Source organism: Panicum virgatum, chromosome 4N (assembly GCF_016808335.1).
Source record: "Panicum virgatum strain AP13 chromosome 4N, P.virgatum_v5, whole genome shotgun sequence".
NCBI classification, from domain to species: Eukaryota; Viridiplantae; Streptophyta; class Magnoliopsida; order Poales; family Poaceae; genus Panicum; species Panicum virgatum.
In genome coordinates this window covers 26,739,954-26,749,255 of record NC_053148.1, presented here as the reverse complement: position 1 = coordinate 26,749,255, position 9,302 = coordinate 26,739,954, and the positions used below count along the sequence as shown (strand labels likewise).

At 48.3% G+C, this 9,302-nt stretch overlaps 1 non-coding gene across 1 annotated transcript; it reads left to right on the top strand.

Moving 5' to 3' along the window:
* Nucleotides 1-202: 202 nt before the first annotated feature.
* Nucleotides 203-309, top strand: LOC120671677. The gene has a single exon (XR_005673776.1). It is a non-coding gene; the product is annotated as a small nucleolar RNA R71 (small nucleolar RNA).
* The last annotated feature ends 8,993 nt before the right edge of the window (nucleotides 310-9,302 follow it).

The window sequence follows — 9,302 nt, the reverse complement described above, 5'->3', positions numbered from 1 at the left end:
ACTATCGATTTTATGTATTCCTTGTGCATGGGCCGGCTGCCTATCTGCCTTCCAACCCTGGTTGGAAACAACCTTGTCGATGAGCACTCTAACTCCTGCAACATCGAGGGAGAGGAATGCTCCTCCCGCTGCTGCGTCCATGTGATCTTACGATCATTAGTTCAGGCCATGGAAGAACTTCTGAATGATAAGCCATTCTTCCATGCAGTGGTGTGGGCATGCTGCAATGTATTCTTGAAGACGTTCCCAGGCTCCCGGGATTGTTTCATCCTGGAGTTGTTGAAAACTGGAAATCTTGTTCCGAAGGGCATTGCTTTTGCCCACCGGAAAGTACTTGACCAGAAAAGCATTGGAGCACGTATCCCAAGTGTCAAATTCTTCCTTAAAGGTGTAAAACCACGTCTTTGCTTTTCCAACCAAAGAGAATGGGAACAATTGAAGATGAATATTATCCATCGTAGTGCCTCTTGGGTTGATTATGCTGCTCACTTCTAGAAAATTCTGTAGATGAGCGTTGGCATCCTCTGATGCCTTACCATAGAAGGGACTAGCTTGGACCATTTTGACAAGCCCAATCTTTATCTCAAAGCCATTAGTGCCTTGGTCATTGATCAGTCCAGTAGGGATATGGCTATTGGACGGGGCTGAGAATTGACGGAGTGTCATCTGAGCCATGGGTATTGATGCTGGTGTTGTCAAACCTTGATCCTAGAAAGTTTCTTCTGGTAGGACGACTATGCGTCGAACAATTCACCCAATTCTTCTGGATTTGAGTTGAAGTGATATGGTAGATCGAATCTGGTCTCTCACTGCTCTGCAGAAGTCACAAAGATACCGAGAGCAATGGTAATCCCGCTAAAATTAGCGGTGATAAATCAGTAAATTTTGTCAGACTATTCAACGATATCTTTAGCCAATTGCTTCCCCGGCAACAGCGTCAGAAATGCTTGTTGGTGTTTCTTATGCTCAATAGAATATGGATTTCGCAAGCGCACAGAATTACCGCTGTAGCACTTCACCTTGGAGTATTCCAGGGTATCGTAATTTTCCTCAGGGAAGCACTATGCCAAAGAGTATCGAAGAATCGAATGACAAACTTTACTAGAGATATCAACAGACTAACTTAGTGGGGTAAGCCTCATATATAATATAAGATAATGGCCAACGAAGACCGTCTGACACAGGAGACTCTAATCCTTAGAGAGGTAAGTAGCTGGGAGGACAACAAGCGAGAGAGACTCCTAAAACACTTCTAAACTATCGAGCTAGCCTCTCTAGACTAAACCTTACTTCTAACTAGTTATCGGGAACCTAAAGCTTACTTCGGCGGCCTCAAGGAAGGACTCAGACTGGGGTGAGAAGGGAGTCCAACGGCAGTCGGCACTACTGCTATGAAAGCACCCAAACGTGGTGGACTACAAGGGACAGACAGGGCTGTCACCACCTGCCGCCTACCACAATAGTACCGTGGGATGGAACACACTTTCTAGCTAACACTAAGCTCGGACACCACGTCCATACTCAGTGTTAGGATTTCTCTTGTCGCGAACAAGAGAAATCCCCCTCAACCTAGGGACCTAACTTGAGTTCCCTAGTCCGGGTGAGAAAACCCGTAAGGTAAGATCCCGATAAACAAGAGAGATACAAAGGCTAAGCTAAATGAATTACTTCCGCACACAAGTATGATAACTTGTGAAGATAAATAAATGCGGAAAGTAAAGCTGACTCGAAAAGATAAAGAAGATAACTTATATTGATAAATGTCAAAGGAAAAGATACAAGAGCTTATACCCGACTTCAGATGACGACTCCGGAATCCCGAGACAAGCTCGACTCGACTCTAACTCCCAAACTACCTAACCTACTCTAGAAAGGAAAAGTGAGAAGACAACTCCTTTTGGTGTGTGTACAAGTGATGAATGGAGGTCCTATTTATAGTGGTTAGAGGTCGGTAATTGACCGGTAGCTGCAGTTGTAAGCAACCCCTAACTTGGCTTCAACTCCACGCGCAGGGGGGGACGCCAGAGGATGCCAAGTGGGGCCGGCCGGCCTCCCCTAGGCCGGCCGGCCTGGGGATGCCGCCTCTCGGGCACCGCCTTCGGATGGACGCTCTAGATCTCTCCTGAATGTCGGTTCTTGTTGCTTAGCTCCAACGCAGACAAGGCCAGGCCGGCCGGCCAAAGGGATGCCGGCCGGCCTCTCCATGGCACGTGATGGCCCTCGGTTCCACCAACATTATGACTTGACGCTTGTGATTGCTCCCGGGTATTGGATCACTGGCTTGTTCTCAATGTTGTACTGACTTGTGGGTCCTTAGAAATGGATAAGCCTTTCGGTCCATTCAATCAAACCAACCTCCAATCCATGTCTCAGGGATATTTTACTCGTGTCATATTGCCCCTGAACCGAAGATGTGGCACACTTAATGGAGGTACTAGGCCGGCCGGCCTAGGTGAGGCTGGGTGGCCGGGGTTTTTCCCAGTTTTGGCTCAATTTTGGTATATTATCTCCTGAAAGCAAAACTCATCCAAAACTTGTTGCACTTATTAGAAAAAAGGTAAAATATGTATGGAACATGGTGCAAAGGTAAATTTATTTCCGAGAAGTTGACGGTCAAAATGGGAAATAATGGCCGTCAACAGCAGGTACCAACCTATGCCAAGTACATCAAGGATATACTTGGTAACAAGAGAAGCCTGCCCACCACCGAGGTCGTGCAACTCACAGAGGAGTGTAGCGCAGCTATACTCGATCCTCTCCTGGAGAAGAAGAAAGATCCAGGATGCCCACAATCACATGTTCAATTGGGAGTCAGCATTTCTCACACACTTTGTGTGATCTAGGAGCGAGCGTCAGCGTCATGCCCAAGGTAGTTTATGACAAACTAAACTATCATGAGCTTGCCCCTAGTGCTATGTGCTTGCAGCTAGCGGACCAGAAGGGTCCGTTACCCCACGGGAATTGCAGAGAACGTTCCGGTCAAGATTCGTAACTTCTTTATTCCAGTTGACTTCGTCGTCCTCGACATGGAGGTCGACACCAAGATGCCTCTCATCTTGGGAAGGCCGTTCTTGAGTACCGCAAATGCACACATTGATGTTGGAGCCGGAGAGATTCAACTCAACATCAATGGGCAGACAGAGAGGGTCGCCTTCCGACCGAAGGTAGAACAATGTTACCAGGTCAAAGCATTCAACCGGAAGAAATATGAGAAATCGCAGGAGAAGCCATCAACACCCACCATCGATATCCTTGCCGAGCTCTTGGAACAACTAAGAATCGATAGGGAAATCAGAGTGCACAACTACAGGAACGTGATCATGGTGCAGAGGGAGGGCAGGCCTACCGTCCTCATCATGGCCACTTGGCTCCTCTCCTCCACTCGTGTCGCATGGCCACCCACCAGAGCACTCATACCTGTAAGGCTACGAGGTAGACTTCGACGTGGAGCAAGGAAGGTTGCGGGAGGTGCTGCCCGGCGCCCTACAGGCCGGTCGGCCTAGCCCCTGCACCCCTCTATAAAAGCCGCCTCATCATCATCGATCATCGCACCCCTGCTCTGAGTACACAGGTTTCTCTCCGGAACACTCTTGCCCTCGCTCTCTCTCTGAGTTTTCTTGCTTAATTAAGCACCTAGGAGTTAATTAAGCCAAGCAACTCAAGTGCTAGCCCCGCAAAAATAGTAGTAGTGCTGAGATTAGCTCGGCACTAATCCAATAAAATTAGTAGTAACCCTCTCCTAAAAAAATGAAAACCACAAAAATACTTCCAGTAGAATAATGCTCTGAGCGAAGAACGTTTGTGGTGGACTGATCCCCACAAGAACGACTAACCACTGACCCCCTCTGATTATTTTTCCCTGCATTTTCTTTGCACTAATCTTTTGTAGGAGCCATGTTGCTGTGGGGGAACATCAAGGGCAAGGTGAAGAAGCTAGGCTCGTCATCCCGATCCCGCAGTTCGCGAGCGTCATCAGGCTCCCGGGATGACATGTCGGTGGATTCTATCCGTCGACCGTCACAGTCCCAGGAAGAAGAGGAGGAAGCCCCTGCCTCTCCAGCAGTCCCAAGGCCCCATCTCAAAATCAAGGTCCTGGTGTCGGTCGATTAGATTGTCATCCAGACTGATTATGAGCGGGATGCCCTCGAGCTGTTGAAGAAGCAGTCGTACGGCCACGCCAAACGGTTCGATACAGAATTCCTCATGATGATGGCACTCCGCCAGGACATGAACCACGCATTCACTACTGCGGGATGGTCGCACTTCGCCGACATCACTGAACCAGGTTCGCACCTTCTCACCATGGAGTTTCTGTCCACACTCCACGTCGAAACCGTTGGAAAAGAAACTAAAATCCACTTCCACTTTTTCAACGAGTTCTTTGAAATGCTGCCCAAAGACTTTAGTAATGCACTAGGCTTCAGTAAGAAATGCATATTAGAAGCTAATGCATTAACTAATTATGGCCGTAGTGCTTGGTGGAATGAAATCTCAGATGAACCAGTAAGTAGTAAGAACAGCATAGTCTCTATTCATAATCCAACTCTGAGAGTCCTAGCCAAGTACCTAGCCATGGCAGTGTTTTCCCGAGCAGACCTCAGGCTATGTAGTTCCTTGGAGCTCATATGCCTTTATGCTATGGCAAAGAAGATTCGCTACACACATGTCATGGGCATGGTCGCACATTGGTAGAAAATGATCACGTGCAAATCTCCCATCGACATAACCTCACTGGTCACCTGCATTGCGCGGTACGTCGGTGTCTTGGAGAATGCACAAGTCACATATCTGCCCATGATAGATGAGTACCGAACCTTCATTGGTCTGGACCATTTTGTTCACGCGCACATGATGCGTGAAGGTCCCAGGAACTCAGTCTTCATGTGCTATCCGGGGTATGAGAAAGAGTTCGAGCTGCCATGCCCGAAACTCTCACTCTATTCCGTGAAGCGTCTTACCCTCCAGATGGAAAAGAAGGAGCCAGCATGCCACAGCACAGCTGGTCCTATGACATGTGGCAAAGTTCGGTGCGACGCACAGTTGGCCGAGGGTCACACATCATGGCAGGCAGGAGTTTCCCGCCAGCCACGATCTTCACGTCAGGCCCGTGCGCCCCAGGAAGCCGGACCTTCACACACTGCACCCTCAACAGATACCTCAGCATAGCCTCACCCAAACACCACCTACATGAGTTTCGAGGAGGCCTACGGGTTTTACGACCAGGGTGGCCAGCCCTCGTACTAGCCAAAGGGTAGCACGGGGTATGGGTACGACCAGGGGTTTTATTACCCCTCAGGCATGGGCACCTCCCATGGCCCACAGGTCGGCCCGTTTGCGTCAGCACGCTTTGAGTACGACAACCCGCTCACACGGGGGCTGTCGAATCTCACTGCCCGCATGAGCACCATAGAGTTACAACAGGAGGAGTTGAGACACGGCCTTGATCACAACACCAACCTCACACAAGAGAGTTGGGGGATGATTTCCTCCATGTCCTACGATTAGCATCGTGTTATGTTCCACCCCCCGCCATGGCCAGACCAGTAGCCCCGAGCTTCATTGAAGCTTGGGAGGAGAGATCGTCAGTACCCAGGTAAGTCGTCATACCCGCTCATTCCGTTCAGTTAAAAAAAAGAGAATTGCCATGCTTATAATAAATGTGTGGAAATCCGTGCAAACTCTTATCTTGGAAATGATGAATAGTTGCTCTGTTTGAGCTTTGCATGTGCCTCATTTATAGCTTTTTACTCATCCAGTACTAGAGCTAGTTAGTTCATAACAGACACAATCAAACCTATTTGTGTGGGAGCATTTAACATGATTTCTAAGTCTAAGTTCTTGGGGGATGATTTCTAAGTCTAAGTCTAAGTTTTAATTCCAATGTAGGCCATGGCTAGGTACTTAGCTAGGACTCTCAGAGTTGGATTATGGATAGAAACTATGTTGTTCTTACTACTCACTGGTTCATCTGAGATTTCATTCCACCAAGCACTATGGTCATAATCAGCTAATGCATTTGCTTCTAATATGCATTTCTTACTGAAGGCTAGTGCATTACTAAAGTCTTTGGGCAGCATTTCAAAGAACTCATTGAAAAAGCGGAAGTGGATTTTAGTTTCTTTTCCAACGGTTTTGACATGGAGTGTGGACAGAAACTCCATGGTGAGAAGGTGCGAACCTGGTTTGGTGATGTCGGCGAAGCGCGACCATCCCGCGGTAGTGAATGCGCGGTTCATGTCCTGACGGAGTCCTGTCATCATGAGGAATTCTGTATCGAACCGCTTGGCGTGGCCGTACGACTGCTTCTTCAATAGCTCGAGGGCATCCCACTCATAATCAGTCCGGATGATGATCTAATCGACCGATGTCAGGACCCTGATTTTGAGACGGGGCCTCGGGACTACTGAAGAGGTAGGGGCTTCCTCCTCTTCTTCCTGGAACTGTGACGGTTGGCGGACAAAATCCACCGACATGTTATCCTGGGAGCCTGATGACGCTCGCGAACTGCGGGATCGGGATGACGAGCCTAGCTTCTTCACCTTGCCCTTGATGTTCCCCCACAGTGACATGGCTCCTGCAAAAGATTAGTGCAAAGAAAATGCAGGGAAAAATAATTGGAGGGGGTCAGTGGTTAGTCGCTCTTGTGGGGATCAGCCCACCACAAACGTTCTTCGTTCAGAACATTATTCTACTGGAAGTATTTTTGTGGTTTTCATTTTTTTAGGAGAGGGTTACTACTAATTTTATTGGATTAGTGCCGAGCTAATCTCAGCACTACTACTATTTTTGGGGGCTAGCACTTGAGTTGCTTGGCTTAATTAACTCCTAGGAGCTTCATTAAGCAAGAAAACTCAGAGAGGGAGCGAGGGAAAGAGTGTTCGGGAGAGAAACCTGCGTACTCAGAGCGAGGGTGCGATGATCGATGACTACGAGGCGGCTTTTATAGAGGGGCACAGGGGCCAGGTCGGCCAGCCTGTAGGGCGCCGGGCGGCACTTCCCGCGGCCTTCCTTGCTCCTCGACGAAGTCTACCTCGTAGCCTTGCAGGTATGAGTGCTCTGGTGGGTGGCGATGCGACACGAGCGGAGGAGAGGCGCCGGGCGACCATGATGAGGCCGGCCAGCCTGCCCTCCCTCTACACCATGATCACGTCCACTTTGGCTTGCCTCCTGCACACTGCCTTAGTTCCCTGCTGCCTCCTGGCCAAATGAGAGCATGTGGGGCCGGCCTGCCTACTATTTGGCTGAATTTTTTTTATATATGCAATGTAACAAAATTTTATGCAAAACAAAAATTTAAATTTTAGTTTGAAAAAGTACACATGCCATGACTCTAGAAAAAATATGCAAGGAAATTAAAACTACCCTATATGCAAATGCAAGGAATGGATACGTACCATGATTCTCATGGCGATAGCTCATGTTTTATGTCTTGAGCGGGACTCTCCATACCTCGGGTTCTGTTGTCATCGCCGGATGGAGTTCCAGATGAAGACACTTTTCTCCGCCATTCCTTCTTGGTGGCCGGTTTTGTTTTGATCGCTTTCGCCTCCGATTCCTCGAATTCTCTACGAAGGATTCGTCGTCTTGCGTTCCTGTAGTTGTGCACTATGATTTCCCTGTCGATTCTTAGTTGTTCCAAGAGCTCGGCAAGGATATCGATGGTGGGTGTTGATGGCTTCTCCTGCGCTTTCTCGGATTTCTTCCGGTTGAATGCTTTGACCTGGGAACATTGTTCTACCTTCGGTCAGAAGGAGAACCTCTCTGTCTGCCCATTGATGTTGAGTTGGATCTCTCCGGCTCCAGCATCAATGTGTGCATTTGCGGTACTCAAGAATGGCCTTCCTAGAATGAGAGGCTTCTTGGTGTCGACCTCAATGTCGAGGACGATGAAGTCAATGGGAATAAAGAAGTTCAGAATTTTAACCGGAATATTCTCTACAATACTCGTGGGGTAACGGACCGTCTGGTCCGCTAGCTGCAAGCACATAGCAGTAGGGGCAAGCTCATGATAGTTTAGTTTGTCGTAAACTACCTTGGGCATGACGCTGACGCTTGCTCCCAGATCACACAAAGCGTGTGAGAAATGCTGACTCCCAATTGAACATGTGATTGTGGGGCATCCTGGATCTTTCTTCTTCTCCAGGAGAGGATCGAGTATAGCTGCGCTACACTCCTCTGTGAGTTGCACGACCTAGGTGGTGGGTAGGCTTCTCTTGTTACCAAGTATATCCTTGATGTACTTGGCATAGGTTGGAACCTGCATAGCATCAAGAAGCGGTATATTGACATACAACTTTCGTATTACCTCGACGAACTTGCCGAATTGCTCGTCGGCCATCGGCTTCCTTAACCGTTCCGGAAACGGTAAGGCAGTAGTGTCATGAAACTCCCGTGAAGTTCTAGGGGGTTCCTCGGTTTCCTCCTGGGCAGCAGTGATGTTGGACTCTTCTGCCTCCTCCTGGTCTTCATCTGCAGCAGAGGTATTGCTGGCGAGTACGGCTTTCCGCCGAGATCCTGCATCTTTAGGGTATGGTGGTTCTTGTGTGGACTTACCCGTCCGCGTAGTTACCGCACTATCACTCTCTTTCGGGGGAACTTCTGGTTGCCCAGGAAGTTTTCCCAATTTGTTGTCAGGACAAGATGAGGCTAGTTGAGCAACTTGAGTTTTTATCATTTTATTAAAGCTCAACTGATTTTTAATAACAGAGTTTATGCCCTCTAGTTGTCCGGCCAAAGACTCCAAAATTTTATCATTAGCAAGGAATTTCTTACTAATGTTGTCATTAATTTGTTTTTGGCCATAGACTAGGTCCTTTAAAGAAGGCTAAAAATTGTTATTAAAATTCATACCTTGCTGCTGACTGAAGGGGAGGTTGGGCTTGGAATTATAACCCTGCTGAGGACGGAAGCCTGAGCTGTTGGAGTTGTTTGCTCCAATGAAGTGAGCTTCCTCCTGAGTGACCGGGCAAGAGCTGCCCATGTGTCCAGTTTCTCCGCACACCTCGCATGTCATGCGAGAATCCATAACTTGGTTAGCCTCCTGGTGTGGAGACTCCAGTCTCTTCATAAGAAGGTCCATCTTGGTAGCAAGCATATCGATACTGTCGATCTAATGAACTCCCTTGCGGGGTTGCTGCTGCCTATCACATTTCCAACTCTAGTTGGAAGCAATCTTCTCTACCAGCGCCTTTGCTTCAGGCATGCTGAGCGAAAGAAAGGAACCACCTGATGCTACATCAATGTGATTCTGGGCTGGCGTGTTTAGGCCATTGAAGAAACTCTAAATAATCATCCATTCCTCC